Source organism: Anolis carolinensis, unplaced genomic scaffold (genome assembly GCF_035594765.1).
Source record: "Anolis carolinensis isolate JA03-04 unplaced genomic scaffold, rAnoCar3.1.pri scaffold_72, whole genome shotgun sequence".
Classification (NCBI taxonomy): domain Eukaryota; kingdom Metazoa; phylum Chordata; class Lepidosauria; order Squamata; family Dactyloidae; genus Anolis; species Anolis carolinensis.
In genome coordinates this window covers 30,435-40,795 of record NW_026943881.1, presented here as the reverse complement: position 1 = coordinate 40,795, position 10,361 = coordinate 30,435, and positions in this window count along the sequence as shown.

Sequence of the window (10,361 nt, the reverse complement as noted above, 5' to 3'; positions counted from 1 at the left end):
TATTTTAGGGGAAACAGGGTATTAAAATAGAAAAGCAGATAAAAACAGAATTCACCACCACACCTGTCCTGCCACGAGGAGGCAAAACATTACCTGCTGCCCTGTCTCTTTAAGGTTCCAAAGGGGCAGAGCTTAGCCTTGGCTCCTGCCAGCCTGAAATGGCAGTTATTTTTGTCAGTTAGAATTTGTCAGTTGGTGAAGCACTGGAAGGAAGTGTAGGAAGTAAAAGGATCACAGAAATTCACGTCACGTTGGAACTGTATTCAAATTAGATTAAAAAGCCATAGACTACAGCAATAGAGAAAGCCATGTCAACAACACTGCATTGAAGTCATCTCAAAGATACAAAGAATCCAGTCATAACAAGACTTTATACTCTGTGGCAATATCTATCCAGAACTGCATAGACTCAAAGATTTCTTTCCTCACAAGAGACTTCATAGTGGCATCAAGAGGAAAAGAGATCAATTTTGTCTATTAATAAAATATTTTGTTTCACAACTACAGTCTCCAATCTGTCCTTCGTGCTATGAGTCCTTCCAGTTCATTTAATTAAGCATGGAGGCAGAACAACACCAAAAGAAATAACAAAATCATTGAGCCAGTGAGAACACTGTTCAATGCAAGCTAAGCACTCTGTCACCAAAAAGACAACAGAATTGGGGCCATTATAGCCTCTATGAGCAAGCAGTTCCAAGAGAACCATGTCTTACAGCCCCATCAAATATACTTCTAAGATTAACAGGAGGGATAAACATGGCTACCATAAAGATCAGAAGGGAGAACATTCAAAGGTTTCAAAATGTATAGGACTTCATAGATGACTCTGAATTATGTTCACGTAGCATAGAAGATGCTTAGAAGGCATCTTACACAATTTGTTTTTAACTGCCAGCAAGCTGACTTTTGGTGACTGTATGAGAGATCTGGTCTAGCAGACTAGAGCTTCCTCTATTGATGGAATCAACCCATCTGTATTACAGTCTTTATCTTTTCATACTGCCTTCTAGTTTACTAATTTTTAATTTTACTAATAGGTTAAGGTAAAGGTTTTCCCCTGACGTTAAGTCCAGTCGTGACCGACTCTGGGGATTGGTGCTCATCTCCATTTCTAAGCTGAAGAGTCAGCATTGTCCGTAGACACCTCCAAGGTCATGTGGCTGGCATGACTGCATTGAGCACCGTTACCTTCCTGCCAGAGCGGTACCTATTTATCTACTCACATTTGCATGTTTTCGAACTGCTAGGTTGGCAGGAGCTGGGGCTAACAGCGGGCGCTCATTCCGCTCCCGGGATTTGAACCTGGGACCTTTTGGTCTGCAAGTTCAGCAGCTCAGTGCTTTAACACACTTCACCACCTGGGCTCCTCATTGAGCCCATACCACTGATTAATAAATGTTTTGTACCTGAGGGCCAATCTGGTATCAACATTGGTAGAGCTGTATTCAATTGAAGTGAGCAGCCTGAACATGCTCAGCGCTTTAACACACTGCGCCACCACCAATTTATTATTTAATAGTTTATTATTATTATTATTATTATTATTATTATTATTATTATTATTGTTTCTTGGATTTTCTTTAGTAATCATTCCATAACCTTACTATTTTTGCTAGAAGTATTCTTTTAAATTGGTGTTCCTTGCTCTACCTTTTATATTCCTTCTGTTTATGTGATTGTTTTATTCAATTGTTATGTTTTGTTTTTGTTTTTAATTCTTATAGCGTTTTATAGTGTTTTCAGTGTTTTATTGTACAATGTTTTATGCTGATTTTATATTGGAAACCGCCCTGAGTCCCTTTCGGGAGAGAGAGCAGTATACAAATAAACTTTTACTTACTTACTTACTTACTTACTTACTTACTACCTTTTATGCCTTCTTCCTCTATTTCTCTTTGAGCTGTATGTATATGTTCAGCATACAAGTTAAACAGATAGGGTGATAAAATGCCAACTGTAAACCATTCTGTCTCTTATCCTGAGAACAGGTTATGCATCAGGTCTCTTAGAACCAGACTATCAGACTGTATGTTTCTTCTACTAGTGTTTGAATTGATGGATCAGGGCTACTTCAAGAATAGTCATAATAGTAACCATACATTTACTTAAGTAGGCTTAATCCTGGATCTAAGACGTTGCTCCCAGTGTCTTGAATGAAATAAGTGGCCCAGTAGATAGAATCTCCTGCTTACTGAAGTTATCTGGAGCCCCCGGTAGCGCATTGGGTTAACCCTTGTGCTGGCAGGACTGATGACTTGGAGCTTGGGTTGCTCACCTGAAAGTTACCTGTTCGAATCCAACCTGGGAAGAGCGGGGATGAGCTCCCTCTATCAGCTCCAGCTCCATGCGGGGACATGAGAGAAGCCTCCCACAAGGTTGGTAAAACATCAAAACATCTGGGCATCCCCTGGGCAACGTCCTTGCAGTTGGCCAATTCTCTCAAACCAGAACCAACTTGGAGTTTCTCAAGTGGCTCCTGACACACACAAAAACTTATCTGAGAATGTGTGAAGAATGACAAGGTTCTTTAACATAAAGTATCTCCGAAGACAAAGAGACTGTACACAAGCATTTAAGGTAACTACTTTGTATGTTTTGCTTTGAAATGAGATGCATTTTCCCAGCTGCTTATTATAAGATGAGAATACAGTCTAGGAAAGCATTTCTTATGTGAGGTGCTTCATTTTGGTGGCAAAAAGTTGGAAATCATACAGGGAGAGCCATATACCCAAATTTTTTCAGTGCCTGAAACATGACCTACAGTTTGTTTTGCTTTGCTTATCATGGCTCATGCAAACAGCCACAAATATTTTAATGTACGGTTTATTGAGCTTACTTTAGTTTAATTTGATGCATAACTGGAACTTAGTTTGTTCTGGATGAGGCATAGGGCAGGCCTGGAATTGAAAAGGGAGGTCATTGTTATTGGCTCAGGACAAGCAGTTTTGTATTTTGAACCCAAAATTATTTTGCCCATCACATGCCTTTGCTATCATTAAGGGATAGTGCTATCCAAGAGAAAGATTCCTTTCCATAACACTTTCCAAATATTGTAAGAAATAATACAAGGGCAACATTCAGTCAAAAAGACAAATTTCCTCATTTATATGTGTATCCAAAGCATCATGTCATGGAATCACAGCTCTTCCAACAGCTAGCCATCCGTCTCTGTTCAAAATTCCCAGAGGAGGAGGCTCCACTGAGGCAGCATATTCTTCTATCAAATCATGCCATTTATTTTCCTGCGTTTGGAGGGAAATACAGGAGTCAGCACATCTGAAGTGCAATGGATGAGCCTCACTCTAGGAACTTCTCTCATAATCAAGGTATTTTTCCCTGGCAGGATCTAAATCAGTGGTTCCCAATCTTTTTTTGACCAGGGACCACTTGACCAGGGACCAATTTGACCAGGGATCACTTTCCAATATTAGTACCAAAAAAGGTTATGAATCAATTTTTGGTCAACTTTAGGTTTGGTTTGGTTATCTGGGGTACTAATTCAGAAAATTGCATCGGATAGACCACATCAGCTCTAGTTTCTGATGCACAACATATGCTATCCAGTAGTCGCCATCTGCTCACCATATTTAATAATCTATATCTGATGTGGTCTGTCCAGTGCAATTTTCTGAATCAGTACGCCAAATAACCCCAGGAGCAGGCCTAAAAACGAAGACACCAAGGTGCCCATGTTTCAAGGAGCCACATGGATCGGTTACGCTCAGGGGGAGGGAGGAAGAGGAGAAGCAGCAGTTAGGAGGCTTGTTGTTGTGCCTTTCATGGGTAGTCAGCCTCTCCCCTCCTGACATCCCCGTTGCGGTGGAGCCTCCGGTGGCCTAGGGGATAAAAGCCTCGTGACTTGAAGGTTGGGTTGCTGACCTGAAAGCTGCCAGGTTCGAATCCCACCCGGGGAGAGCGTGGATGAGCTCCCTCTATCAGCTCCAGCTCCATGCAGGGACATGAGAGAAGCCTCCCAGAAGGATGGTAAAACATCAAAAACATCCGGGCGTCCCCTGGGCAACGTCCTTGCAGACGGCCAATTCTCTCACTCCAGAAGCAACTCCGGTTGCTCCTGATACGAAAAAAGAAAATCCCCGTTGCCTTGACACTATAAGAGGGTTTCATGAGACCAATTGCTCTCATTGCAACAGTGTAATAATGGTGAGGCCACAGACCATATTTTAGTTTTTGGAGATCACCGGTGGTCCACGTACCATAGGTTGGGAACCACTGATCTAAATGAACTGTGAATTCACCAGGATCTTAGAACTATGTCTTTTCTTAACATCAAAGTAATATTTTGGAATATGTGAAGGGAGAACAGAGTACCACTGAGCATGTGCAAAATAGAGTTCTTAATTTCTGATAAACCAGAACCAGCTCTAACACAGCAGCTGTTAAAAAGTGGCCCTAGAGCTGATCTTCTAGTAAATCCTTATTATAATCATTCTGGATATGCATAAACATTTAAAAAAATGGCCTATGGACATAATTTTGGCCTCTATTTATTTGTATTATTTGTATTCCACTTTCTCTCAAGGAGACTCAAAGCTTCCATTGACTTCCATTGACTGTTTCTTTTAAAAAATTGGTATGTCTTTTTCTTGCATAGTGATGATGTTAGGTCCAGTCATGTCTGACTCTGGGGGTTGGTGCTCATCTCCATTTCTCAGCTGAAGAGCCGGTGTTGTCCGTAGACACCTCCAAGGTCATGTGGCCGGCATGACTGCATGGAGCGCCATTACCTCCCTGCTGGAGCGGTACCTATTGATCTACTCACATTTGCATGTTTTTGAACTGCTAGGTTGGCAGAAGCTGGAGCTAACAGCAGGCGCTCATTCCACTCCTGGGATTTGAACCTGTAAACCTTTCAGTCTGCAAGTTCAGCAACTCAGTACTTTAACACACTTCGCCACCGGGGCTCCTCTTGCATAGTACTAATCCTTTATTGATAATAAAACTAAAAGAGGGAGGTTTGGCTGACAAACGTAATCTGGGAATGGAAATTTAAAACATTTTGTTCATTTTGTTATGTTATTATTCTATAGTTACATAAAATAATTTGCACATATTTTTAATAAATTTGGTTGCCCTTAGTCCTAATAAAAGTGGATGTTTGTGTGTCATACAGTCAACAAATATACAATTATTTATAAGGAAAGTTATCAGAAAACAACATGGATGCTATCTTTTCCTAGCCAAGCTTCCTAGTTACCATAATTTAAATCAGATTTCTTTAGCATACAGCTTCCAGCCTTCGTGACCTTTAGCTCTGAGTTTACAAGCCTTTTCTAGCATACACTGGCTCCAGAGCATTGCGATTTCAACCTATTTATGTACCTTTTATTTTTTTGGTCTTTTGTCCCTGGAATCCCCAGGAAGTTTAGATACCTTATTAAGTATGTAGTACAAGGTTCGCTGTTAAATGGCTTTAAGAAATTAGCTAGACTTTGGCTTTCACTAAATATCGTTTTTTTTTCGTGTCAGGAGTAACTTGAGAAACTGCAAGTCACTTCTGGTGTAAGAGAATTGGCTGTCTGCAAGACGTTGCCCAAAGGATACCAGGATGTTCTTGATGTTTTTAACACCATTGTGGGAGGGTTCTCTCATGTTCCCACATGGAGCTAGTGCTGATAAAGGGAGCTCATTTGCGCTCTCCCTGGGTTGGATTTGAACCGGCAACCTTCAGGTCAGCAACCCAACCTTCAAGTCATCAGTATGTTATGTTTTTCTACTTCTTACATGTTGCTTGCCGCTTTGAGAAATTAATAATAATAATACAGTAGAGTCTCACTTATCCAACATTCACTTATCCAACGTTCTGGATTATCCAATGCAGTTTGCCTCCCACCCCAATTCTCAGCTGCTTCTCTAGGCAGCAAGGATTGAACTTTTTATGGATTTAATTTCCAACAATGTTGCTACTGTAAGTTCATTTTATGCAATTCTATCTTGATTTGTAGTCAATTTGTTAGTAGCTAGTTTTTTTAGTCAATGTTTTCAATATATTGCAATGTTTTGGTGCTAAATTCATGAATACAGTAATTACTACATAACGTTATCGTGTATTGAACTGCTTTTTCTGTTGAATTGTTGTAAAACATGATGTTTTTGGTGCTTAATTTGTAAAATCATAGTGTAATTTGATGTTTAATAGGCCTTTCCTTAATACCTCCTTATTATCCAACATTTTTGCTTATCCAATGTTCTGCCAGCCCATTTATGTTGGATAAGTGAGACTCTACTGTAATAATAATCATCATCATCCTTTTAGCCAAATAGTGATGCAAAAAAGGCAGGTTAACATTATCACATTAGTTTACAAAGCAGTGTCAGCAAAAGAGGAAAGGCTACAGATCCTTTTATATTTCCAGGATTTAAAACATCAGGATGCTAACAGTGACACCTGCAGGTTACTTATGAAATAGTACATCAGCTATTATAAAGCATACTGGCTGATCCTTCTGTAAAATCAAAAATCGGACGGGTTACACTATTTATCAGGACCACTAAATAATGTGAAAGTGAGAAATAAGTGGCCTGAGCTTTCTGTTTCTGTAAATATCTATCAGACATGATGGTATGCAAATTAGGAGATTTTAGGAGATAAGGGAAGATACAAAAGTTCTCGTACAAAAGTTCACAAACTGGTCAACTGTATGCATCTCTGCTACTGCAAAATCACTGTTGTAAGCTCAGTGAATATATGTTCATATATGACAGACTAGGTTTATATCTTTTCTTTGATAGAGTAGCAAGCTTGGTTGATGAAGGGAATGCTGCAGATGAAGCATCTCTTGATTTCAGTAAGGTTTTCAACAAGTTCTCCATAATACTTTCACAAAGAAGCTAGCAAAATGTGGACTAGACGATGCTCCTATTAGGTTAATGGTGAACTAATAATCTGGATGAACCGAAAGGATTTTTCCAATGACTCTTCGTCCTCCTGGAGAGATGTGACTCTTAGAATCATAGAATCTTAAGAGCTGGAAGACACCACAAGTGCCATTTCTTCACCCAACCCCCTGACATGCAAGGAAATACAATCAAAGCACTCCTGGCAGAATCCAATAGGCTATCCAGCCTCTGTTTAAAAGATATCCCAGAGAAGGAGACTCCACCACACTCCACGACAGAATATTCCATGTCAAGCAGCTCTTACCATCAGGAGGTTCTTCCTAAAATTTAGATGGAATCTTTTTTCTCTGCAAATTGAATCTATTCTCCATGTCCTAATCTCTAAAGCAGCAGAAAACAATCCAATTTCTTTTCCAATATTTAAACATGACTGCATTTTCTTTTCTTATCCTTTTCTTTTCCGAGCTAAACATACTTAACTCTTTAAGCCACTCCTCATAGGGCTTGGTTTCCAAATCTTTCATCATTTTGGTTGCTCTTCACTGGACAATTTCGTTTGTCAATATCCTGAGCAATTGTCATGTGCATAACTGGACACAGCATTTTAGGTGAGGTCTAACCAAAGCAGAACAGAGAGGAACTATTGTTGTTTTTTCTTTCAGTTGTTTCCAACTCTTTGTGATCTCATGGACCAGCCCATGCCAGAGCTTCCTGTTGGCCATCACCACCCCCAGCTCCTTCAGGGTCAAGCCAGTCACTTCAAGGATACCATCCATTCACCTTGCCCTTGGTCGGCCCCTCTTCCTTTTTCCTTCTATTTTCCCCAGGATCATGATCTTCTCCAAGCTTTCCTGTTTTCTCAATATGTGGCCAAAGTACTTCATCTTTGCCTCCAATATCTTTCCCTCCATTGAGCAGTCAGTCATTACTTCCTGGAGTATGGACTGGTTGGGTCTTCTTGCGGTCCAAGGCGCTCTCAGAATTTTCCTCCAACAGCACAGTTCAAAAGCATCTATCTTCCTTTGCTCAGCCTTCCTTATGGTCCAGTTCTCGCATCCATAGGTTACTATGGGGAATACCATTGTTTTAATTATGCAGACCTTCGTTGCCAGTGTGATGTCTCTACTCTTCACTATTTTATTGAGGTTGATCATTGCTCTCCTCCCAAGAGGTAAATGTCTTCTGATTTCCTGGCTACAGTCCACGTCTGCAGTAATCTTCGTGCCTAGAAATATAAAGCCTGTCACTGCCTCCACGTTTTCTCCCTCTATTTGCCAGTTATCAGTCTGGTTGGCATCTTGGTTTTCTTGATGTTTAACTGTAACCCAGCTTTTGCACTTTCTTCTTTCACCTTTATTATAAGGCTTCTCAGCTCCTCCTCGCTTTGAAGCCATCGAAGTGGTATCATCTGCATATCTAAGGTTGTTAATGTTTCTTCCAGCAATTTTATCTCCAGCCTTGAGTTCATCAAGCGCGGCACGGCACATGATGTATTCTGCATACAAGTTGAATGCAGGGCCCTGCCATACTCCTTTCCTAATCTTGAATCAGTCTGTTGTTCCATGGTCTGGTCTTACTGTGGCTACTTGGTCATTATACAGATTCCTCAGGAGACAGAGAGGGTGACTTGGTATCCCCATACTACCAAGAACTTTCCACAATTTATTATGATCCACACAGTCAAAGGCTTTAGAATAGTCAATAAAATAGAAATAGATGTTTTTCTGAAACTCCCTGCCTTCCTCCATTATCCAGCGGATGTTGGCAATTATAATTATAATTACTATTTTAACTATGAAATTATATATTAAAAATCAAATGGATGTTGCAAAGTTGGCCTATACACATATGTGCTTACCAACTTCAGCTCCACTGGCAAAAACATGAGCGGAAGAGAACATGCCTGCATGAGGCAAAGAATCCAGAAGTGGCTCAGGTCTGAAAATGAAGTGGCACCCAGTCCACAGAAATCAGTGTGGCAGATTGAAGCAGCAACAGGAGCCAGGCTAAGAAAGCAAACCCAGGCAGGCGTTGTCTCCTGCACCAGACCAGACCAGACCAGACCATTTTGCAGGTCTTATAACACCAGCAAACCAGACATTCCCTACTTTACAAGAAAATTCAAGCCATTCAACAGCCCAAATTTCTGGGGGAAATGCCTGGGAAGCAAAGGCATAGTAATCAGACCCCTATTATTCATAGGGACAGGGAAGGAGTCTTGGGTGTGAATTCTTTTGCTTTGCCAGTCTAATCTCACATCTTGGTTTTGGAACATAGCCAAAATTTGTATAATTTATTCTTGAGATCTTTTTGTGTACTGTAAAGTTTTCAATGGAGATTGTTTTTGTGAGGATTGTTAATAACACTAGGTTTGAGTCAGTACTTGGACCAGACCAAATGATCTCGAGGTCCAAAAACTGCCCCCCAAGACTCGATAACTCACCATCTGCTGTGTGATTAAACTCCATCAAGGAACAATATTCAGGGAGCTGCAGTTTCAAAATATATTGTTCCTGATGGCTTAATGCACCAACAACTAAACTACATTTTCAGGCAATTGGGAAAATATATATCACTGTACTTGGGTTAGCATTTATCATTATCATTTGATAGTTGCAAAATTGTGCAAATGTGTTTATGACAAATCCCTTCTCTAAATTGCCTACTCAAGCACTAACCCTGTCACTCACTTTGCCCCTTCAACTTTCAAGCCACTCTGTGGGTTTAGTAATGAGACTATAATTTTGGAGAAACTGGTTGGGAATTATATGTCTATATCTTTTAGTGAATCCTTAAATGAATATTGCACTGGCAAAAAAGTAAAATGTTAAAAGCATAATTCATTCATTTCCTTAAAAAAAGATTCAATACCTGCATGGAAGATGGACCTGTATTTGTTTCAATGTATCCACATGTGTAATATCGTATTCCATAAACTCATTGACTTTTTGCTATGCCTTCAGCTTCAAAATAGCTAAATGTTTGTGTGCCTCATCCTTCTGATCTGATGACATCTGAACGAATTTCCCCTTAGATATGATTTGGTTCCTTCTCACCATTCTGCCATGCAATGTAGGATAATCTTTTGAATAAGGAGACATCTTTACACATATATACACCACTCCTGGCTTGATTGCAGTCTTTTGCTATGTAGTTTCGTTATCCGACCTGCCTTTCCCCTAAACTTTGGCAATTCATATTGCCAAAATGTGATAAATAAATAAATAAATAAATAAATACACCTAGCCTAGTTGTTCCTATCCTCTTGCTTCCAAACCTGCACCTTTGGACACACACTGTTTGGTTATTTTATCACTTTCAGCACTGCTCCCATTATGCCTACCTCATTTCTTGTTTCCTGCAACTTCCATGATTTGAGATGGCTCAGATAAGCATATGGGTGATTTCATTTCTTGATATGGTGCTGTGCCATGCAAAACCCACTGAAAGCAGCGCAGTGCATTGACATGTTGCTATGCTATATAAATCCCACTAAAATGAGT